This window comes from Schistocerca gregaria, chromosome X, assembly GCF_023897955.1.
Source record: "Schistocerca gregaria isolate iqSchGreg1 chromosome X, iqSchGreg1.2, whole genome shotgun sequence".
NCBI classification, from domain to species: domain Eukaryota; kingdom Metazoa; phylum Arthropoda; class Insecta; order Orthoptera; family Acrididae; genus Schistocerca; species Schistocerca gregaria.
The window spans coordinates 173,167,964-173,193,881 of record NC_064931.1 but is presented as its reverse complement, the minus strand read 5'-3'; the positions used below and the strand labels follow the sequence as shown (position 1 = coordinate 173,193,881).

The 25,918-nt window shown below is 45.2% G+C and overlaps 1 protein-coding gene across 1 annotated transcript in view; it reads right to left on the bottom strand.

The window, feature by feature from the left end:
- LOC126298975 (uncharacterized) overlaps window positions 1-21,433 on the bottom strand; it is a 974,877-nt gene extending 953,444 nt beyond the window's left edge. Inside the window, exon 1 of the mRNA XM_049990596.1 lies at window positions 21,377-21,433. The gene's annotated coding sequence lies outside the window, so the exon portion shown is untranslated. The remainder of the gene's footprint in view (window positions 1-21,376) is intronic.
- Window positions 21,434-25,918: the final 4,485 nt, after the last annotated feature.

Here is a 25,918-nt window from a genome sequence, read left to right as displayed (position 1 = left end):
TACGTCTCAGCAGTTAAATTATTATTAAGAAGCTAACATAAAGGCATTATAGCTCATCCACCAGTAATAACACACCATAGGAGTGCTCAATGTATGAACTAACCGCGTTCAAACAATTCAAATAAAGGCCCACGCTTCTTGACAGAGGATAGGGGAACGATGCGAGAGATCCGCACGGCCGTACTAGGCAAGGTCCTAATGGAGGTAGTTTGCCGTTGCCTTCCTCCGACCGTAATGGGGATGAATGATGATGATGAAGACGACACAACAATATCCAGTCGTCTCGGGGCAGGTGAAACTCCCTGACCCGACCGGGAATCGAACCCGGGACCCCGTGCTCCGGAGGCGAGAACGCTACCGCCAGACAACGAGCTGCAACAATTATCACTGTTTTGATTTTTGTTGCTTTGAGTTACAGCATGGAGTACTCCTACACCCAACTTCTGAACGTTTTCTATTGAATTCAAATGTCGCTCAAGGCTGAAACGGTCACAGTTCATCCCTTAAAATTCATGACACGTGTCTGCTATCGGGCCTTCCTAAATGTGGAAAATCATTCATGCCAGAATGGTCTTCCTCGAAACAAACAAAAAAATCCTTTTCTGACGTGTTTTCACAAAAGCACTCAACGTAGGCACAATACAAAGGTCCCGAGCACACTCTGCTGCCTTCATCCCTCTATTAAATACATAACGAGTAGGGTGTCTCAAATGCTAGACATTTTCCACTAGCGACTCTACTTTACAACTCTTGAACAACGTTCATAAGTTTCAAGCATGCAAAATCCAGTACGTAACTGCAAGACGAATACTAAGATTTAAAATTTAAAAAATGACAGTTGGTAATATACTCACAGCTGTGCGCTGCGTTCACCTGTCGTTAGGCGGCCGATGGGGCATGGCTGGTGGCCAGTGGCCAGCTGCCGCTGCAGGGCGAGGAAACTCGAGCGTAAACTGTTCTGTTCTTGACGACGTCATGAGCTGTTAGGCGGAATACTCTCTGCAAGCTTACAGGTGGGCTATAAAGTGATGCGAACTGTCTTTGAGGTTCCATCAGACTGATAACTTTAAGAGGCTCTTTGACCGAACATGCAGAGCTACCGTACCGCCATTACATCGCGTGCAGGTACAGAACCGTAACATCTCGTGGAGGCTGACAGCACTTCCTCAATACACTCCCGCATCCTACAGTGTTGCCAGATCGTGCATATGGCCATACAGAATTCTCAGGGGCGGCCAATTATACTGTCCGCCTTAATCGGCTTAGTGTCTGCGGGGACCGACCGGCGACCGCGTTTTGTGTCTAAGACTGTATTTCAACCCGACACGGTCAGCTTCGTTTCATAGACTGAGACTGTACCTCTTGCACCATGGAATATATTTTATAGATATGTCATCTTCCAATGATCATGCACGAATTAGTCATCGTCATATTTTTTCCCCTTAATGGATTGCATTACCGAATGTAAGTCTAGTTTGCATTTTTAATGGAATCGTCGAATAGAGGAAAAAGACAGTTTAAGCGCTGTATAGATCTCAGAAGAAAACCTATCATATCCAGTCGTGAATGACGCCCATACACACCAAAAAGGCTATAATATAGTATATGAGATGGTTGCTGCTTCCTTTACTAGTATATGCAGAGCTCATACTATTCGTTGCCACACTTAATCAACAGTCACTGTTTATATGTTCATAACTGTGTAGCAGGTCATACAATTTCGCGTTGGGGATTCTTTCATGTATTGCAGACAGATCAGTGCTGGTATTCATAGATTATGCATTGAAAATTAGATCCTAATCATAAGAAATATTCTTAGGTAATCGAGATGTTCATTCAAATGACTGCCGTTCTCCGCTATTTTAAATGAACAGGTACCGTTCATAGTTTCGCTGTACACAGTCAATAAATCCAGTTAGAGCACGCTAGCAATAATCTGCTGCAACAACAGTGGTGCCAGCTGTGAGCAGGCAGTCTGATCTGTATGGAAAGGGTAAACTACTGGTAAAAGCATCCTATCAATAACTGAAACCTCTTGCTTTAAGCGTACAGAACCTTTCAACTAACGCGGACACCTCTAATATTCCTTTAGTGGTTGAGGACAATACTCGTATGTGATTCATGTAACATCGACAAGATATGTGTATTTGGAATTAATGTAAATACAAAGAGTTTGAAATTAAAATATGTATTTTTGTATCCCCTCGTGGAATTTCTGTGTAGATATTTACTAAGATATAACACTTGTCAGTGTTACAATTAAAAGAGGGAAATTTAATAAACTGTGTTGATACCTAACACAGCACTTTGTCATTAAACATTTTGGTACAAGATGCCAGCAGGAATACACACTGCTAAATTTAATAGACTGCCTGTGATATCTTGTTACCACTTGTTGGCTGCGCAAAAATTTGGTGGGTATTGTAATTTACTATACAATTTTAAAATTTTAAATGTTTAAAAATTTCACTCGCAAGGTAAGTCGTACATTACCGCCAACTGCACCCATAATTTGAGCATTCTACGGATTTTAACAGCAGTTTCTTATTTCGGATAATCTTTTCTCCCAACTGCAGAATCATTAGAAGTTTATTTTTGAAAATTTTGATAGTTTTCGAGTGTCAGGTCTCCCATAATTCTTATTAAATCGACACCTGTGAACTGCACTGCCGTTTTTTCCTAATCACTACAGTGGCACATTATTTCAGAATATCGTTTCCGTTACTTATAATTCCTTTCATGCTGGTAGCATTACACATTTTTGTAGACATCAGCACTCTTAGTCGAGTCGCAAATATTAAATGTGATAAATCTGAGATGAACAAATTCTCAATCCGAACATCTTATAAAACTGAATTGCGTATAGTACTTAGCGTCGTAAATTTTATTCTAGTACGGAATTTCGTTACTACTTGCTAGTGGTTTTATTCGCTTCTCATTTGATGTAACGTTGGCATAGACACTAAGCGCCAAAGAAACTGGTATAGGCATGCGTATTCAAATACAGATAAATGTAAACAGGCAGAATACGGCGCTGCGGTCAGCAACGCCTATGTAAGACAACAAGTGGCTGGGGCAGGTGTTATATCGGTTACTGCTGCTACAATTGCAAGTTATCAAGATTTAAGTGAGTTTGAGGGTGGTGTTATACTCGCCGCACGAGCGATGGGATACAGCATCTCCGAGGTAGCAATGAAATGGGGATTTTCCCGTACGACCATTTCACGAGTGTACCGTTAATATCAGAAAGGTGGTAAAACATCAAATCTCCGACAGCGATGCGGACGGAAAAAGATCCTACAAGAACGGGGCCAATGACGACTGAAGAAAATCGTTCAACGTGAAAGAAGTGAAACCCTTCCGCAAATTGCTGCAAATTTCAACACTAGGCCATCAACAAGTGTCAGCGTGCAAACCATTCAACGAAACATCATCTATATGGGCTTTCGGAGCCGAAGATCCACTCGCGTACCCTTGATGACTGCACGACACAAAGCTTTACGCCTCGCCTGGGCCCGTCAACACCGCTATTGGACGGTTGATGACTGTATCTTAAGGATGGAGTCAACCTCATAAATCCATGGACCCTTCGTGTCAGCAGGGGACTGTTCAAACTGGTGGAGGTTCTGTAATGGTGTTGGGCGTGTTTAGTTGGAGTGATATGGGACCCCTGATATTTCTAGATACGACTCTGACAGGTGACACGTACGTAAGCATCCTGTCTGATCACCTGCATCCATTCTTGTCCATTGTGCATTCCGACGGACTTGGGCAATTCCAGCAGGACAATGCGACACCCCACACGTTCATGATTGCTACAGAGTGGTTCCAGGAACGCTCTTCTGAGTTTAAACACTTCCGCTGGACACCATTCTCCCCAGACGTGAACATTATTGAGCATATCTGTGATGCCTTGCAACGTGCTGTTCTGGAGATATCTCCGCTCCCTCGTACTCTTACGGATTTATGGACATCCCTGCAGGATTCATCGTGCCAATTCCCTCCAGCACTACTTCAGACATTAGTCCAGTGCGTGCCGCATAGTGCTGCGACACTTCTGCGCGTTCGCGGGGGCCCTATACGACATTAGGCAGGTGTAGCAGATTCTTTGGCTCTTTAGTGTACACTGGTTGATCTTAACCCGCATGGAAGACTCACTAACAGTGCTGTATCCTGTTCCGAATGAGTAAGGAGAAATTAAAACACAGTTGAAAGCTACGATGAATGAGATTAAATAATTGGAGCCGGCCGGAGTGACCGTGCGGTTCTAGGCGCTACAGTCTGGAACTGCGCGACCGCTACGTCCGCAGGTTCGAATCCTGCCTCGGGCGTGGATGTGTGTGATGTCGTTAGGTTAGTTAGGTTTAAGTAGTTCTAAGTTCTAGGGGACTGATGACCTCAGATGTTGAGTCCCATAAGGCTCAGAGCCATTTGAACCAAACAATTGGAAGTTTTTTGCAGGAGGATTTGTTGGCCGAACTTTCCCGCAGAATGTACCTGAGGCAGCCAAACTACATGATATGTCGTCCACTCTCACAGACGCAATTTCTTCTCCAGAAGAGAGTTGTCTGCAACGTGCCCATCCACGAACGGTGAGAGGCGCGAGTATAAGGAGAGAACCTATGGTACAACATCCGTCTCACAAAGAGCTTTCAAAAAATGTTCAAATGTGTGTGAAATCTTATGGGACGTAACTGCTAAGCTCCTCATTCCCTAAGCTTACACACTACTTGACCTAAATTGTCCTAAGGACAAACACACTCACCTATGCCCGAGGGAGGACTCTAACCTCCGCCGGGATCAGCCGCACAGTCCATGACTGTAACGCCTAAGACCGCTCGGCTAATCCCGCGTGGCAAAGAGCTTCCAAGCTGACAGTTAACCTGAGAAATTGTAATACACTTCTACTGCTGGAGAGCCGTCTACATCACGATGAGGTCAAAGAAGATGTAAAAAGGAAAGGGTCTAGCTGAAACTTCCAACAGCCGTGGAGCATTGAATACACAGGGATTTTCCACAAAGATGTCCGCCTTCAATATCGTTGTTTGTTCTATCACTTGAGCCCCTTCTTCGAAGAATCGTCGCTCACTTACAAGGATGAACACTCTTAGGGGAGACGATATCAGGGCGTGCATAATCTGATGATGTGATGGTGTTACTCCGTTCTCCCGCTGAGATTCCATTGCTCAAGGCTACGTTGGATGTCTTTTGCCTTGCATCTGGTGCCAGCATCAACGAAGGTAAATGACGATTGATGAACTTACGAGGGTTTGATAATGCTTTCATGAGCGACGGTGGTCGATAGACATAAATATTTAAGAGTCATAACTGACCGTTCTCCACTCCAAATGGCTACACTTAACTGGAAAAAAATTTACACTGGTTCTCCTTACATTGCTGCTGTTAAGCATGGTCGATCGTGGCCAGTATTTGGATCGGTAACCTCCCGGGCACGCCACGTGCGGTTTGCTGCTTTCTCTTTGCCTTTATGTCAAATTGGAGGAGGGATAGTGGCGTGAAATGGCGAAAACTGGTGCTAGCTACAATACCGCCGCGGAAATAAACTTTGTCAATAACAAATACAGTTAATTACCCGTTTTAGAGTGTATCACTCTCTTAAAATCTTATTTCTGTTCCTGGAACAGTTAGGTGTATTAGAGGAAGCTATGAAAAAGTTACAAGTAGTTAATTTTTCCTCTGTAGAAATTACTAATTTGCTGACAAATACACCGGAGTATTCTGGTTAATATGTGTCTTGCGACAGAGTGATATTGCATGGTCTTCTTTGTAGAGCAGCCGGCAGTTGTCGCCGAGCGGCTCTAGGCGCTTCAGTCCGGAACCGCGCTGCTGCTACGGTCGAAGGTTCGCATCCTGCCTCGAGCATGGATGTGTGTGATGTCCTTAGGTTAGTTAGTTTTAATTAGTTCTATGTCTACAGGACTGATAACCATAGATATTAAGTCCCATAGTGCTCAAAACCATTTGACTGATGACCTCAGATGTTAAGTCCCATAGTGCTCAGAGCCATTTGAACCATCTTTGTAGAGCACATTCAATCAGAAGATGACCACGTGAGACGGTCAAACCGTAATCTAAACGTTTAAGTGTGGTTGTGTCTGACAACGTGTTCCGCTTATCTGCTGACTGCATGCATGGCGTTATCCTGTCACCACTAACTCTGCACTACACTCCTATTTTCTGATCTTGAAGGGTTTCCTCATGAAGCAGAATAGGTCTATCCGCCCTCGAATGTCGACAGTTTTGGGATTTAATGAAGACGTGTAAATGGAACCAAGTCTCGTCTGAAAACAGAATGGGTAAGGATCCATTTCACCGCCATGCACTTGTTTCGAAAACCATTCGCAAAACTTAACCCTGTGTGCTTGTGATCAACAGTCTTAAGTTCTTACACTACTGTAACTTTGTAGAGTCTTAGCCTAATTAACTTAGCAGCTCTTTGTACAGAGGCGCAGGAAATTTGCGTTTGCTGTGGAAGACCTCTAAGAGAATTTTTAGGGAATTTTCCAGACGGTATTAAATATCATCGCGGTGAGCTTCCGTGATTACTGTACGTCGCCGTTTACGATTCACATCACGAACACTTGCCGTTCGACGAGATTTATTCATTAATTTGTGAATTGCATCACAGCACGAAATTTGAACACCTGGAAATTTCTGTTTAAACAGTGTCCGGAAATACGAGTGAATCGTAAATAAACACTCGCTGTTGTATAGAATAATTCGGTGTCGTCGTTGTTGCGCCCACAGACTTCACTGTTACAGTCGTGTTCTTGTTGTTTCTTTCACTGCTCGAATGACGTTTGCCGGAGAGGCGAGTAGTGCAGCATTAAGAGGGGACGCAGGAGATATTCGGCCGGTGTGTGCGACTCCGATGGCGGGCAATCACAGCCCCGTCCGTGCGGTCATCAGAGAAAGGGACACCCTGTATTATATTAACAGACATTGTAAACACCGTCGTCTTTAACTTATAATCAGGACCTAAAACATAAAATGAGAGAATTATTGTTGTTGTTGTGGTCTTTAGTCCGAAGATGAAGCTCAGCATGTCATCCTATCCTTTCTATCACCTTCATCTTTGTATTACTACTGCATTCTACAACCTCTCGAAACGGGTGCTGTAGTCAAACTTTCGTCTGTCCCAACAATTTTTACCCCCGTAGCCCCCCCCCCAAAAAAAAAAAAAAATCCCAAGCCGCCCGCGACGTTTATCAAAGTGTCTATTCCTTGACGTCGAATTAACCGATTCTTCCTTTTATTCGAATTGTACTGTAACTTTCTTCACTATCCAATGCGATACGACACCTCTTCCTTAAATACACTACTGGCCATTAAAATTGCTACACCACGAAGATGACGTCCTACAGACGCGAAATTTCACAGACAGAAAGAAGATGCTGTGATATGCAAATGATTATCTTTTCAGAGCATTCGCACAAGGTTGGCGGCGGTGACGAGACCTACAACGTGCTGACATAAGGAAAGTTTCCAAACGGTTTCTCATACACAAACAGCAGTTGACAAGCGTTGCCTGGTGAAACGTTGTTGTGATGCCTCGTGTAAGGGGGAGAAATGCGTACCATCAAGTTTCCGACTTTGATAAAGGTCGGATTGTAGCCTATCGCGATTGCGGTTTATCGTATCGTGACATTGCTGCTCGTGTTGGTCCAGATCCAATGACTGTTAGCAGAATATGGAATCGCTGGGTTCAGGAGAGTAATACGGAACGCCGTGCTGGATCCCAACGGCCTCGAATCACTAGCAGTCGAGATGACAGGCATATTATCCGCATAGCTGTAACGGATCGTGCAGCCACGACTGGATCCCTGAGTTAACAGATGGGGACGTTTGCAAGACAACAACCATGTGCACGAACAGTTCGACGACGTTTGCGGCAGCATGGACTATCAGCTCGGAGACCATGGCTGCGGTTACCCTTGACGCTGCATCACAGACAGGAGCGCTTGCGATGGTGTACTCAACGACGAACCTGGGTGCACGAATGGCAAAACGTCCTTTTTTCGGATTTATCCAGGTTCTGTTTACAGCATCTTGATAGTCGCATCCGTGTTTGGCGACATCGCTGCGAACACACATTGAAGGCGTGTATTCGTCATCGCCATACTGGCGTATCACTCGGCGTGATGTTATGTGGTGCCATTGGTTACACGTATCGGTCGCGTCTTGTTCGCATTGACGGCACTTTGAACAGTGGACGTTACATTTCAGATGTGTTACGACCTGTGGCTCTACCCTTCATTCGATCCCTGCGAAACCGAACATTTCTGCAGGATAATACACGGCCGCATGTTCAAGGTCCTGTACGGGCCTTTATGGATACAGAAAATGTTCTACTGCTGCTCTGGCCAGCTCATTCTCCAGATCTTTCACCAATTGAAAACGTCTGGTCAATGGTGGCCGAGCATCTGGCTCGCCACAATACGCCAGTCACTTCTCTTGATGAACTGTGGTATCGTGTTGGAGCTGCATGGGCAGCTGTACCTGTACACGCCATCCAAGCTCTGCTTGACTCAGTGCCCAGGCGTATCAATGTCGTTATTGTTCTGAGTATTGATTTCTCAGGATCTATCCACCCAAAATGCGTGAACATGTAATTACGTGTCAGTTCTAGTATAATATATTTGTCAAATGAGTACCCGTTTATCATCTGCATTTCCTCTTGGTGTAGCAATTTTAATGGCCAGTAGTGTAGAAGTGTGTACGATCGCTTCGTTCCACCATTCTTCTACAGCTGAGCTCGTGGTCCGTTTATATTGATTTCAATGTCGACGGGCCGCTAAAACCTTACCTCTATTCGAATAATTTAACACACAGTCCGAAACGGACTAACTCTCAGATAGTAAACTCTTACAGCCGTTTTTGATTGCAGGTATTGCAGGTTATTTTGATGTCGACTGAAAGAAAACTGTCGCATTAGACAGATTCATATATTTGGAAATTGTATGCTTTCTGCATGAATAGCCGGCCGGGGTGGCCGAGCGGTTCTAGGCACTGCAGTCTGGAACCGCGCGACCTCGACGATCGCAGGTTTGAATCCTGCCTCAGGCATGTATGTGTGTGATGTCCTTAGGTTAGTTAGGATGAAGTAGTTCTAAGTTCTAGGGGACTGATGACCATAGATGTTATGTCCCATAGTGCTCAAAGCCATTTGAACCATTTTTTCTGCATGAATACCAAAATCGATACTGATCCTTATTTCAGAAACAGATACCCCGCTTTATTTTTCTTTTCCATCTATAGTGTATTACGTTATTAGGAAACTTTACGAATTAACATAAGCTTTTTAAATTATTAAGCAACAAATAAGTCGGCTCTGAAATTCAAGTACACTCGTACCCAGGAGTAGATTTCCTTTCCCGTCCTTTTCCTTTCCGAAGTTGTGCACCGTCTCTAATGACTCCGTCGTCGACGGGACGCCTCACCATAATACTTTCTTTTATCTAACAACTAACGTTCATGGTTATAGTTAGATATTGCTTTCTGCAAAAGAAGACAATAGTATGAATTATTTCTACAAGAAACGTGAGCTTGGATTAGTGTGTTTTATATGTTGCGAAAAATGTGTATTAATCTACAGACTGAATTTTTAAGACACTTCGCCGGCCGGTGTGACGGAGCGGTTCTAGGCGCTGCAGTCTGGAACCACGTTACCGCTACGGTCGCAGGTTCGAATCCTGCCTCGGGCATTGCTGTGTGTGGTGTCCTTAGGTTAGTTAGGTTTACGTAGTTCTAAGTTCTAGGGGACTGATGACCTCAGATGTAAAGTCCCACAGTGTTCAGAGCCATTTTAAGATACTTCCAACAGAACGGTTGAACGTTAATTGTAGGTTGACAAAGATGACAGGTATCGTTCTCCACGATCACGTGTGACAAGCTACAATATAGGGAATGTGTAACAGAGGCGAAATACTTATCTAATATGGAGATAAATAACATTTGCAACAGAATTAAAATATTTAAAAAAATTGGAAGCTGGTGTGAAGATAGCCGGCCGCGGTGGTCTCGCGGTTCTAGGCGCGCAGTCCGGAACCGTGCGACTGCTACGGTCGCAGGTTCGAATCATGCCTCGGGCATGGATGTGTGTGGTGTCCTTAGGTTAGTTAGGTTTAAGTAGTTCTAAGTTCTAGGGGACTGATGACCACAGCAGTTGAGTCCCATAGTGCTCAGAGCCATTTTGGTGTGAAGATAACTAATAATTGTGTGTGTAAAATCTTATGGGACTTAACTGCTAAGGTCATCAGTCCCTAAGCTTACACACTACTTAACCTAAATTATCCTAAGGAGAAACACACACACACATGCCCGAGGGAGGACTCGAACCTCCGTCGGGACGAGCGGCACAGTCCACGACTGCAGCGCCTGAGACCGTTCGGCTATTCCCGCGCGGCTAACTAATAATTGTCCAGAAAGTTGTCTATTATACACTGCGCATCAGAATTAAACGAACACTTCTTCGAAACGTCGTAATTCCCACTCATTGTGACGCGTAAGTTTGAAATTTGGCTCTAAGGTGCATACAAACTTCCTCCCTAATGGAGAAAAGGAGTGGCTCCCTGCGACGTCACCGAGTGAGGTGGCGCAGTGGTTAGTACACTGGACTCGCAATCGGGAGGACGACGGTTCAATCCCACGTCCGGCCATTTTGATTTAGGTTTTTCCGTGATTCCCCTAAATCGCTTCAGGCAAGTGCCGGGATGATTCCTTTGATAGGGCACGGCCTACACTGGACTCGCATTCGGGAGGACGACGGTTCAATCTCACCCCAGCCATTTTGATTTAGGTTTTCCGTGATTTCCCTAAATCGCTTCAGGGAAGTGCCGGGATGATTCCTTTGAAAGGGCTTGCCAACTTCCTTCCCCAGCCTTCCATAATTCGATGAGACCGATGACCTATGTCGCATTAGCAACCAACTTTACCACAACGTAGCCACCGTGGGTGCATCACAACATGATGGGACTGTCGTCAGAGCCCCTGTCACCCACATTGAACCCATTCTTTTGACGCCTCTGTGATGGAGGTTAGAACCGCGACGCCCACCGTTGTAATCACGCGGATTTCTGATGAATGACCGAAGACAACCGTCCAGACACACCGCCGCTCAGAAGTAGCACAAAAACGAGTCAGGAGAGGATATAAATTATGTCAGTGAAACCATCCCTTTCACTTTGGACGTCGATTCCCATACATTTCGCGGTCGAAAACGACAATTCGCAGTGCGGCGAGTAACAGAAAGACGGTGTTCAGAATCTTTGACACTGCTGTCACATTCGGAAATTTCAACCATTCTCTGGAGGATATTGTGGTGCTGCATCCCAATTAAGCGCGATCTCATAGTTTTGGAGGGCAGCACGACCGAAACTTTTGCTTACGTGTACAGGGTGGAAGCACTAGGGACCGTTCAAAACCTTTGGACAAAATTTGAACTTGATCCGTGACAGGAAAGCGTAATTATGCATTTTCATCCCTTCTGTTTCGCGTCCTTCTGTGGCGTGAATCATATGGTGGGATACGACATTGACACACCTGTGAATAAAACGCTAAAGGATCCCTTTATCCCCCCCCCCCCCCGCCAGTTCAGCAAAGTGCTTGAGAATTTGAAAAATGATAGTTTACAGAAACAAACCGTAAAGTAATCTGAGGCGCCTGCAGGTATGCTTCTCTTTGACGCCCCTGCAGATCCAGTTGCCTGCTTGCAACTGCCTCGGACTACTTTACAGGTTGTTTCTGTCCACTTGTATTTTTAAAATTCTCGAGTAAGGTGGACAGGTGCTAACGAAGGGTTTGCCCAACTGGGGTGTTCCTAAAGGGTCAAACCACAAGAATGCGCGAAATAGGAGGGGTGGAAATGCACAAGTACCCTTTCCTGCCACGGATCACGTTCAAATTTCATCGAATAGTTTTGAATGTCCCTAGTACTTCCTACCTGTGCACGAGAGCAAAGATTACGGTCGCGCTGCCCTCCAAGGTGTCTGTTCAAGTGTAATGGGGATGCACCGCCACAATGTCCTTAGACAAGCATTGAAATGTCCGAGTGTTACAGCAGTGTCAAAGATTGCCAAGAACGTCTCTCTGTTACTCGTCGCACCACGAATTCTCGTTTTATACAATGAAATATGTGGGAACCAACTCCCCAGGGAATGGGATGGTTTCATTAACGCCCTTTGTGCCAGCCCTGAGGCCTTTTCGTAGTGATTCTGAGCGGCGGTGTGTCTCGAATCCTTTCCTCGGTGACTCATGCGAAAACTGCGTGATTTCAACGGTGGGCGTCGCGGTTCTAACCTCCATCACAGAGGTGTCAAAAGAAGGGGTTAAATGTGGGTTATAGGGGCTGTGACGGCCTACCCATCGTACTGTGACACGTCCACGGTGAAGTTGGGCAGAATTGTGTCTCAGTTTTGTGCCAATGTGATACCATGAACGTGCCTTAGAAGTCATACGAACTTCTGAGCTGTGGCCTTTTTTCGCAAGTGTCGACATCTTGAAGTTGAAGCGCGTCAAGTCCGAGGGCGACGTCGTTGGGCGCTACAGTTTTTCACCATGAGAGAGGAAGGCTGCGTGCACCTTTGAGCCAAATTTCAGACTTATGCGTCCCAATGGGTGGGAATTACGAGGTTTCGAAGAAAGTAATCTGTTAAATCTGCACCGAAGTGTAGATGCCGGCCCTGGTGGCCGATCGGTTCTAGGCGCTACAGTCTGGAACCACGCGACTGCTACGGTCGCAGGTTCGTATCCTGTCTCGGGCATGGATATGTGTAATGTCCTTAGGTTAGGTAGGTTTAAGTAATTCTAAGTTCCAAGGTACTGATGACCTCAGAAGTTAAGTGTCATAGTGCTCAGAGCCATTTGAACAATTTTTTTTTGAAGTGTAGATCCCTTATGCATTTTAGTTTTCGTAAAATTAAGATAATCCTGTAGAACGAAATCTTGTAATGAAATGGTAGCAAACAAACTGTTAGAAAACACGAAATATCGTCAACGTGTTTGCATGTTACGCGTTCTCAGACAAAAAAATACCCTTTTTCTACCCATTGTAGAAATACCTTGCAGCAAATTAACTTGTGTCAATATACATTACGTATAAATTATATTTTGTGTGTAATTTGTTCTTCAAAACATGTATGTAAGTAAAAGTATATGCGATGGAAACGCAGTTCATATTATACTTGTCAGAAACTGAACCGGATGTCTGTTTCTTCTAAGGTATACGTGATGACGACAATCCTATATGACAGATGTCTTGTTTGATTCCAGAATTGTGGCTATTTGTACTCAAGGGGTCGCACTGAATGATAATCTTGCATAAAATTAAATAAAATTGTTAGCTAATATTAGCAAAAATCTTAGCTACGTCTTTAGGACGACCCATATGCCTCTTCCACGTACGTGATAACCTGTACGCAAGTGCACATTGCGGTATCATGTTTAACACGGATAAGAGACAACAATGTACAGTGCTTGAACATGTACATGATTGTTTTCAAAAACCCAGGCGAAATTCTTTCGATTCCTTTTAACGTGCGCTGCTGAAAGGTCTGCGAAAATGCAGCTGTTGCTGCCATAATCTTCTCATTGGACTCAGCGCGTACGTACGTCGAAATTCATTTAAATTTTTAACAATGGGAAGTCACAGGATGCCACATCCGGTCAATACAGTTCATGTTCCAACGATCCATGCTGGAATTCAACAGTTTTCCCATTTCTGAGGCAACTCAGTTAAATAAATGATTGTTCTGAGAAATTTTTTCGTTTGCTTGACATCCAGTTCTATTCTCAGGTGCTTTTCATCCTTCTAGTTCAGAAGACTTTCGAAGTGTTATCCAGGTATTTTTTTAATACTTGCAACGTAACGATTGAAAATATTACCTTTTGTATCCCAGGAAACCTTGGCCATAAAATTTCCACCGAATAAAAAATATTAGTGGAGGTCTCGTATTTTCTCTCACTCCTTTGTTTGATCTTTCGTTTCTGCCATCAAATAACGAAGATGTGCACAAAAGGATTTCGTTTCTCTCTAAAAAGGTCCGAATATTCCTATCCTATACATTATGGATGTTGAACCTTTAATGTGGTTTTGTCAAGAGTATATAAATGCTCCGTTTTCCAGTCTGGTGAGTCGTGGATCATTTTACAGTGCCATACATACAACTTCACGAATTACATAGTGTGTAGGTAACGAAATAACATCGTAATCCTTATTTTCATGCGCATGAAGCGGTAGTATCTATATGATTTCTGCTATTTTAACCAGCGGTGCGATACTAACGACTAGTTTCGCTTGTTACAAAATGTGAACTGCCTGTGAATATACTGAGTTTCTCTACTAAGAGAAGTCAAGCATTTTTTTCTCTGGGGCTTCGTCAGATATTTGAAACTTAGTTTTTGCATTGTGTAGCTGGACTCTGCCCCATAAAAATTGTGCTCGCCACATCTTTCATGCGATGGCCAGTGTCGAATGACGGCGTCGGTTCGTTTCTCGTTACAAAGAAAACGATTTTTAAAGCTGAATTTTACGTGTCGCTTCAATAGAGCGGTCCCAGGTCAGTGTAGCGAGATACTTTTATTTACGGGGGCAGTAAAACTCGATAAATAACCAGTATTCCAGAAGCGACAGTACTGCCTCGGCCCGCGCCGACTGCTGCCGCCAAGCATGCAGCGCTACACAATGGTTGCAGGATTGCTGTTTATTCTTCGTATTTTACTGTCCCTGTTATTACATATCGATAAAACGGCTATTGGATTAGACTAATTTCGGAGCGCTGTATCATATGGCACGTAAAATTCAGATTTAAATATAGTTTTATTTGTAATGGAAAACAAACCGACGCTTTCTGTCGACACTCAGCATCGTATGAAAGACGTGACGATCAGTAATTGTGTGGGTTGACTCCTTCTACACACTGCAAAATCGAAAGTGTAAATCACTGCCAATACACTAGGGAAAACACGCCTAACGACTCTTAGGAGAGACACACGGTCTATCTGTGGATGAGACTGCAGAAGCTATAAAGTTATCTAATGGGAGTAAAACAATGATTTCTTTAAAAACGTCATAAAGGGTCGCAGTTTCAAAATAAACCATCAGCAATATGATCCAAATTTCAATTTTTCATTTGCTTTAGGCCAGAGTTTTTATGAAAATTTACACTATTATCACATTACTTCACACACCCCTATGGATGATTCACATATCTGAACCACCGATTGTCCAGTGCGATATTATATACTTCCTCGATGTTCCCATCCGTGGTTACAGTTTTGGACGATGTTCAGATGGAAACCTTCTAGAGATATAAGATACCTTTCACCTGAAATATCGATTTTGTAACTATTGACTATGAAGAAACACTTGTTACAAACGTTCACTATCTACGGATAAATTTCCGTTGACGATAAACCGCCCAAATGAAAGATCGTTTAGATGGCATCGTACTCAGTTTATCTCTTTGGACAAACAACAAACTGTAAGAGAACATTAAAAATTCAGATAAACATACTTATTCCGCAAATCAGGTTGTTCCTTGGGATGTTTTATTGCTCAGAATGAACCAGTGCTGCAGAAAACAAATTTCATCGAAGTAAACGGCTTCACAGAGAAATGTAGGACGTCTGACGTTAACCAGCTAGTTTTCGTGTCTCTCTCCCATAAGATGTTGGTAATAATGCACAAATCCTGATGCTGAGCTGCAGAGAACAAGTTGAGTACAGGAAAATTCAAAGCGGACAGCCATGGTCAAATTCACGTGGTACCATTGTTCTGTTACGTATCTAGACACATTTTTCTGAAGTACTTTTCTGTAATTCACACTAAATCTCATAGTATAAACACCAGTATTTCATTATATTACGTCCGGATGTGATTTATAAAGCAGTAACGTCTTTGTCATGACCGTGGACGCAAAAAAGTTTACTTTCAGAATGCGAAGATATGCAGCAGATGATTTCTTATTACTGCTACATTCCAACAATTCGCCGGTTGATGTATCGCACATTTCGAGATAAGGCGTTGGGTAGAGTATCACAGAGTGGAGGCGAAACAGGGATGGAAAGACAAGGCCGGCCGCAGTGGCCGAGCGGTTCTAGGCGCTTCAGTCCGGAGCCGCGTTGCTGCTACGATCGCAGGTTCGAATCCTGCCTCCGGCATGGATGTGTGTGATGTCTTTAGGTTAGTTAGGTTTAAGTAGTTCTAAGTCTAGGGGACTGATGACAAATGGCTCAAATGGCTCTGAGCACTATGGGACATAACATCTGACGTCATCAGTCCCCTAGGACTTAGAACTACTTAAACCTAACTAACCTAAGGACGTCACACACATCCATGCCCGAGGCAGGATTCGAAACTTCGACCGTAGCGGTCGCGCGGTTCCAGACTGAAGTGCCTAGAACCGCTCGGCCACTCTGGCCGGCTCGCGCGGTTCCTGACTGACGCGACTAGAACCGCTCGGCCACACTGGCCGGCTGGGACTGATGACCTCAGATATTAAGTCCCATAGTTCTTGGAGCAATTTTTGGAAATACAGACTTCGTATAAGGGGTGATCAAATAGTTTTCGTTCGAAGGCCTCACAGTCTACAATCTGCATGCCAATCGGGCAAAATCGCCGTGATAATTGAGACTATCATCTCTCCCACACACCAAGTTGATGAAACCCTACTAGTAAAACACTGTGTCTTTCTGAGTGAAAAATTCCGTAACTGCCTGCTGCACTTCCCCGTCAGATAAAAATCGTCGACACACCCAGGCATTTCTTAAGGGGCATGAGGTGTGATAATCGTATGGGTAGAGATCAGGACTATAAGGAGCGTCTCCCATCTGAGTTGACGTAGTGGATGAGACTGGCATCGAAGATCGAAAAATGGCTCTGAGCACTATGGGACATAACATCTATGGTCATCAGTCCCCTAGAACTTAGAACTACTTAAACCTAACTAACATATAGACATCACACACATCCATGTCCAAGGCAGGATTCGAACCTGCGACCGTAGCGGTCACGCGGTTCCAGACTGTAGCGCCTAGAACCGCTCGGCCACAGCGGCCGGCCATCGCAGATCGACCGTGACCAGCACGGAACTTGGCACACCATTCCACAACGGTCGTTTTCTACAGAGATACTGTCCCATGCACATTCTTCATGCCGGCCGGTGTGGCCGAGCGGTTCTAGGCGCTTCAGCTTGGAACCGCGCGACCGCTACGGTCGCAGGTTCGAATCCTGCCTCTGGCATGGCTGTGTGTGATGTCCTTAGGTTAGCTAGGTTTAAGTGGTTCTAAGTTCTAGGGGACTGATGACCTCAGATGTTAAGTTCCATAGCGCTCAGAGCCATTTGAACCACATTCTTCATTCTCCAAAGGGTGTGTATCGGTGTTTGTCTTTCGGCAGCCAAGGAAAGAATAACAGCACGTTGTTCCTCTTGGGATGCATTTGGTAATAACGTCCTCATAGTTCACGTTTCCACATTTACCGTACACACGTCGGAAAAACAAAAATACCGTACTACTCTAGCTTACATGTCGGTGCTTACATATTCGCATCGGGGTCGCTCTACGTTGCCCACACGGAACAGCAACGCACTAAAGGGGAACTTTTTGATCGCCTCTTGTACTTACACCACAAGCTGAAATTCGAACCAAATGGGGACGCTAAGGAATATTGGACAAGAGGAGGCTGTTGGGTTCGAGACCGGTATGTATTTCGCAATGGTAAGAAGGAGACACACGGCAAGTTGTGACGTACAAGCCCAATAACGTGTCTGATGTGGGGCGGTACGGCGGTCTTCCACGGTAGCGGTGAACAGGGCGCAGCGCCCCACCTGAGTGCGGTGCGAAACGACAATAACACTGCGAGATCGCTTTCGCTGGAGTGGCGGCATTGTCGCTGTCGCTCTCGGGACAAAGCGCCCTCTCCTTTCCGCCAGCCGCGAAGTGACTACCCTTGTAAGGAGTCTAAAACATCTGAATGGCGGCGCCAGCGTCATTTTTACACGCAGCGTCTCGCTCTAACGGAAATGTGGATTTAATATTCATCTCTAATGAATATCTACTAATAAACGACATAGTTTCTCCCTCCGCTTCTATAAAAATTCTGTTGCTGGAAACCTAGGAAATCAGTTTTCTTCATTTCACACTTAACTATAATCAACGAGTAAAACGACACATGAACAGAACTAATCATTTCTGTTCTTGTAACAGAAATAAGGAGCAAACAATCGCACAAGTAACTGAAACAAATAACCTCATAATGATTTATCGTCTGATTCTGTCAGTTGAGCACTAAAATGAAAGGGCGAAGGAGAGATCTGGATGGAGAGGAACAACGTACATATCAGTAACCGAATTAAATTGCAGCCAGTAGCAACTGAATCCACTAATTTATTATATGAGTCGTTCCCCGTTCGTGATGGTTTTCCTTCAAGATGGCATTCTTTCGTTGCAGTGATGCGTCGTTGTATGGGGTAAAAATAAATAAACTACAATCAATTTTTTTAAATTCTTTATTGACGTCAGGCCTGCTTTTGAGCAGCTATTTTCATGTTTAGATATACATATTCTTCTCGTATATAATGTAATGCGATAGATATATACGTCACTGCTACTATAGCCTGTCGATAAACACTTTGGATAAAGTATTTGTCACTGATAATTCGTTTTGTTGTAGATATTGAAGTCTCTCTGTGTGTCATTTAACGTTGCTTATAAACATATACTGCAATGTTAAAGAAAAGAAGAGTTTCCTTTACATTTCAAGGTAATTATGTCGACTCAGTCAGGAGGATTCTTACTGTAATCGTCGAATCCCTCTAAAAACATAATTCCTGATGTGTCCACACATCATTTATGCCGTGACTTTTTGTGTAAATTTTCAATGTCCACAAATTAGAATTAGACATAGTGGTACCGCAAGTTCAGTTTTATTAATTAAACCTACAAAGTTGCAAAATGATGAGTTGATGACAACAAAAGTTTCCATCATTTCGTGTCAGATTGGGCTTATAGACTTGTCCACCTTTAAAGATGGGATGGTGACCGTCCGTGAAAGCAAGAGAGTAAGAATTGAAAAGATGATCAGACTATTCGCCTGTAGGCTAATTTATCCAATTCACAACTAGTTTCGCAAGGCTAGCTTCCATCACCAAGTGCAGTAGTGCGAATGGTGAAACTATTCCGCAAGGTCGAAGCAAGGTAATCTTCGACAAAATAACTGTTTCAATATTCCTGATGTTCACTTTGATGTAATGTGACACCAAGTTACAGAAAACTGTATATTAGGATTATTGTAACAGGTATTTCTTTGAAGGCCGACCTTAATTCGGACTTACGAAAATAGTTTAATTATTAGTATGACTACATCTGATGACAGAATCTATCCCGGTGAAGCTAATTGTGAACTTTAGAAATTAAACTGCGTTGGAAGGAAATCACCCGTTTATATCCAATTACATATTAATATTTAATATCAACAAGGTTGAGATAAAAGAAAGTTTTAACTGACGTATATACTACATAAATTGTTTGATTAGAGTCCATCTATTGGCTGTACTGGTATTTTTGTATATAAGTCGATCAAAATCAACTGAGGAGACGAGACGACTGAATTTTGAAACATTTTTAAGGAACATTACTCCATAAAAATTGATGGACTACCTATTTCTTTTCTCAGGTGTTATCTGTTTTACCACTGTTCATTCTTGTTATCATTATCATACATTCAGTTCGGTTTTGTGTAACAAAAGCATGTGGTAAGTAAATGGACATTCTAACGTCAGAGATCATCATGTGTCTTAAATTATATGACCAAGTTTTTTTTCTCAGCTGAGGAAACAGATGTTCCAAATACCATTGATGTGCGGCTGTAGTAACGTAGAGGTCAAAAAGTTGTAGCACATCATGTAGACAGATGCAGGTGAAAATCTTTACGGTAAGTATGTTATCAAAAACAAAATTAAGACTGATATAACTGACACATTCTCTGGCTTGTAGCCATGTTATCAATGTTGTCAATTGATATGTTCGACTTCCGCTTGTATCATTGCAGATGAATCTCCCGTCAAATAATATCGTTGCATCAGATATTAATACGATAGCATGCTATTTCGATAATACAGTTCGGCGATACTGAATTACACGCAGGTTTATAGAGGGAAATCCCATATTGTAGATTCTGTTATGTCATGATGTATGCAATTAAAGGCTTCATGTAATTACGATTCCAGAAGCGCTGCTAAGTCAGATGGTTTCGTTCGTTACAATAGGCCTATTTCGATCAGGTAAATTTACGTCAGATTGCTGATAACAGTTCAGTTGCTGTCAATTTGTTTTAATTACACTCCATTAGTGTTCTTGGAGTAACAACAGTTGGTTTTGCTACACACTCACACAAAAACACACAAAGAGAGGGACAGACAACCGAATTCACATTAAAATACTTACACATTCGCATACATACGAAAGTACCGACGTAATTTTAAATTTTATAATATATATGCTGTAGCATCATCGTGTGGCGTGTGATAGCAAGACGGCGATCTTCGACGTCGTATGCTCGTGGTCTGTTCAGTTTTAATTATAATTGAACTACCACTTACTTTCCACCATTGTCGGCAGGTGACTTCAGTACGCCAATGACGTCAAAGAGCTCCGGTACATGTTGCAGAAGTGCGTTGCATAAATCACGACTGAGCGAAACGATACTGGAGGTAACAGTGGTTGCGCAAAGGTAGTTAAGACTCAATGACCGACGCATAGTCCTGAGTGGTGCCTGCAAACCACGCTCTCTGTTGAATAACATAAGCCCCTTGCTACTACGTCATTTTGTCGCAGCATTTAATATTGTTAGCAGCAAAACAGACTTGCAAGTACGCTAGTTTGCTTTCAGCAAGCACACTGAGCTGCAGATACTTCAGTAAAGCTGTGTCAAATGGTAGAGGAAAATCGCTGTCTTCGTTTCTGTAATGTCTCGCTCATATTCGTCAGTTGTCTAGCGCCGAGTCGCTCTCTCTCTCACACACACCACACACATACAGACATAAGCAAAATCGCGCACTCAAGATGCAGAAGACAGAAGCACGCACATTGAAATGAGCGTATTCTCGCTCGCAGAATGCGCGCGCACGATTGCGTACATTTTATGCTGCAGAGCCAGGAGCGGAGGGGATGGACGCGAAGGCCGGAGAAGAGTTTTCCTCGGGCGCGGGGGCAACCGCCGACGGTACCGGCAGAAGCAGCGGCGGCGGCAGCGGCGGCGGCGGCAGCGCCAGCGAGGGGAGCGAGAGACATGTACGTCGGCGCCGGTGGCAGTGCAGATTGCAGCTGGTGCGTAAAGTGCAATCGTTAGGGGACTTACTGCGAGCAGTTGAGCAGCAGGGAGCAGAGCGACCGCTGCGGGCTGCGGGCTGGCACGGACTGGCGGCTGCGCAGCGCAGGACCCGGGCTGGCCGCGGCGAGCCGCGCATGCGCACTCGCCACCAGCCGGCCTCCCTCCTCCCGCTCTTCCGCCTGTGCCTCTGTTGCCCCTACCGCCACCTTACTCTTCTTCTCGATCTACCCAATCACCCTCTCGACAAGGCCATCCCCACTCGTGGCGTGTTGCATCCAGGGTGTTACCGTACTCCCGTGCATGCGGAAGCTGCAACGGACCGCGATCGGGAGGCCGGGGGGAGGGGGGGGGGGGGGGGGAGTGCTCGAGCCGCGCTCGCCAGTGCGTGTGGTCGCGGCCACCTTCATTTACGTGGCACCGAAGTGGATGGAGCTGACACCGAAGCGTCGATGCGGTATGCGGAACGTAAACACCGGCCGCCTAGGCAGACACGGCACTCGAACGATTGCAAACTCCGCGTACGGGTGGACTTCTTACGTGATCTCTGGTTGCGCCGAGAGAGTAAATCGAAGAGGAGGAGGAGATTAGTGTTTAACGTCCCGTCGACAACGAGGTCATTAGAGACGGAGCGCAAGCTCGGGTCAGGGAAGGACGGGGAAGTAAATCGGCCGTGCCCTTTCAAAAGAACCATCCCGGCATTTCCCTGGAAGGATTTAGGGAAATCACGGAAAACCTAAATCAGGATGGCCGGAGACGGGATTGAACCGTCCTCCTCCCGAATGCGAGTCCAGTGTGCTAACCACTGCGCCACCACGCACGGTTCTGGTTTCGTTGGTCGCTTCCTACGTACCTGCACGCGTTATTCGCACTTACCTAAACAACGTGATTAGATTTATTCAAATTACGAAATACAATATCTGTACAAGTAACGCTATCCAGGTGGACTTTACAGAGATCTTACATACCACTCTGAGAAATGGAACCACAAACATGACAGATGTTCTAGTATGAGGGGCGTTCAGTAACTAATACTACACTGCTGGTAATTAAATTTGCTACATCAAGAAGAAATGCAGATGATAATCGGGTATTCAATGGACTAATATATTATACTAGAACTGACATGTGATTACATTTTCAGGCAATTTGGGTGCATAGATCCTGAGAAATCGGTACCCAGAACAACCACCTCTGGCCGTAATGACGGCCTTGATACGCCTGGGCATTGAGTAAAACAGAGCTTGGATGTCGTGTTCAGCTTCCACACGATACCACAGTTCGTCGAGAGCAGTGAGTGGCGTATTGTGACGAGCCAGTTGCTCGGCCACCGTTGACCAGACGTTTTCAGTTGGAGAGACATCTGGAGAATGCACTGGCCAGGGCAGCAGTCTAACATTTTCTGTATCCAGAAAGGTCCGAACAGGACCTGCAACATGTGGTCGTGAATTATCCTGCTGAAATGTAAGGTTTCGCAGGGATCGAATGAAGGGTGGAAAAAAAAATGGTTCAAATGGCTCTGAGCACTATGCGACTTAACTTCTGAGGTCATCAGTCCCCTAGACCATAGAACTACTTAAACCTAACCAACCTAAGGACATCACACACATCCATGCCCGAGGCAGGATTCGAACCTACGACCGTAGCAATCGTGCGGTTCCAGACTCTAGCGCCTAGAACCGCTCGGCCACCCCGGCCGGCTCAAGGGTAGCGCCACGGGTCGTAACACATCTGATATGTAACGTCCACTGTTCAAAGTGACGTCAATGAGAACAAGAGGAGACCGAGTCGTGTAACCAATGCCACCCCATACCATCACCCCGAGTAATACGCCAGTATGGCGATGACGAATACACTCTTTCAATGTACGTCCACCGCGATGTCGCCAAACACGGATGCGACCATCATGATGCTGTAAACAGAACCTGGATTTATCCGAAAAAATGACACTCGTGCACCCAGGTTCGTCGTTGAGTACACCATCGCACTCACTACAGTGTGTGATGCAGCGTCAATGGTAACTGCAGCCGTGGTCTTCGAGTAGTTCTTACGATGACTTCTGCTTGCGCTGGTCGCTTCCTACGTGGTGACCCGTACCTGCACGACTTATTCGCACTTACCTAGAGAGCGTGATTTGATTTATTCAAATTACGAAATACAATATCTGTACAAGGAACATTATCCAGCTGGTCTTTACAGAGATCGTATAGATCGCTCTGAGAAATGGAACCAGAAACACGACAGATGATCTTGTATGAGGGGCGTTCAGTAACTAATACAACACATAAACTATTCTGTTGTTGATATGGCCGTGGTCATGGTCCTTGGAATTCTTCTATTCCTAAAGTTTCGTCCAATACTACGTTGCACATCCTCAGAGGTATGGCTGGTCCTGCTGAGTCCTGTCTACTGACGAGTCGGTCGTCGGAGAGCGGCCTAAATACCGAGGAAAGTGGGCGTGGTCTAGCTTGCACATAGTAGCAGAAAGAAAACTAGTGAAAGATAAAATGTAACTATCGATTATAGTTTCAGAAAACTTGCAGAAAATACACTTCAGTCAGGTGACCATGTAGTTAAGTTTTCTGAATCTACACTTTTAAGTGCTACCACGAACTATTATCCACGACTGTATAGGAAGGCTATTGAAATTTATAAACATGAAGATAATTTTAATAGAAAAGAAGAGGCATTGAAAGTAAGCCACATATGGACAGTGGCGTTACAGAATCGATAAGTGATTTTTATCTATGACCGACTATTATCGATTGTTACATTTTATGACTGACTAGTTTTGTCTCTGCTATTATGTGCAAGCTAGACCACGCCCACTTTCCTCGGCATTTAGGCCGCTCTCCGACGCCCGACTCGTCAGTCGGCAGGACTCAGCAGGACCAGCCATACCTCTGAGGATGTCCAACGTAGCATTGGACGAAACGTTAGGAATAGAAGAATTTCATGGACCACGGCCATATAACCCGGAAGAATTATCAACAACAGTACCATCCCGTCGTGAAAGCCTTCATTGTATCATACACTATTAGTAATTAAAATTGCTCCACCAAGAGGAAATGTAGATGATGAACCGGTATTCATTGGACAAATACACTCCTGGAAATTGAAATAAGAACACCGTGAATTCATTGTCCCAGGAAGGGGAAACTTTATTGACACATTCCTGGGGTCAGATACATCACATGATCACACTGACAGAACCACAGGCACATAGACACAGGCAACAGAGCATGCACAATGTCGGCACTAGTACAGTGTATATCCACCTTTCGCACCAATGCAGGCTGCTATTCCCCCATGGAGACGATCGTAGAGATGCTGGATGTAGTCCTGTGGAACGGCTTGCCATGCCATTTCCACCTGGCGCCTCAGTTGGACCAGCGTTCGTGCTGGACGTGCACACCGCGTGAGACGACGCTTCATCCAGTCCCAAACATGCTCAATGGGGGACAGATCCGGAGATCTTGCTGGCCAGGGTAGTTGACTTACACCTTCTAGAGCACGTTGGGTGGCACGGGATACATGCGGACGTGCATTGTCCTGTTGGAACAGCAAGTTCCCTTGCCGGTCTAGGAATGGTATAACGATGGGTTCGATGACGGTTTGGATGTACCGTGCACTATTCAGTGTCCCCTCGACGATCACCAGAGGTGTACGGCCAGTGTAGGAGATCGCTCCCCACACCATGATGCCGGGTGTTGGCCCTGTGTGCCTCGGTCGTATGCAGTCCTGATTGTGGCGCTCACCTGCACGGCGCCAAACACGCATACGACCATCATTGGCACCAAGGCAGAAGCGACTCTCATCGCTGAAGACGACACGTCTCCATTCGTCCCTCCATTCACGCCTGTCGCGACACCACTGGAGGCGGGCTGCACGATGTTGGGGCGTGAGCGGAAGACGGCCTAACGGTGTGCGGGACCGTAGCCCAGCTTCATGGAGACGGTTGCGAATGGTCCTCGCCGATACCCCAGGAGCAACAGTGTCCCTAATTTGCTGGGAAATGGCGGTGCGGTCCCCTACGGCACTGCTTAGGATCCTACGGTCTTGGCGTGCATCCGTGCGTTGCTGCGGTCCGGTCCCAGGTCGACGGGCACGTGCACCTTCCGCCGACCACTGGCGACAACATCGATGTACTGTGGAGACCTCACGCCCCACGTGTTGAGCAATTCGGCGGTACGTGCACCCGGCTTCCCGCATGCCCACTATACGCCCTCGCTCAAAGTCCGTCAATTGCACATACGGTTCACGTCCACGCTGTCGCGGCATGCTACCAGTGTTAAAGACTGCGATGGAGCTCCGTATGCCACGGCAAACTGGCTGACACTGACGGCGGCGGTGCACAAATGCTGCGCAGCTAGCGCCATTCGACGGCCACCACCGCGGTTCCTGGTGTGTCCGCTGTGCCGTGCGTGTGATCATTGCTTGTACAGCCCTCTCGCAGTGTCCGGAGCAAGTATGGTGGGTCTGACACACCGGTGTCAATGTGTTCTTTTTTCCATTTCCAGGAGTGTATATTATACTAGAATTGACATGTGATTACATTCTCACGCAATTTGG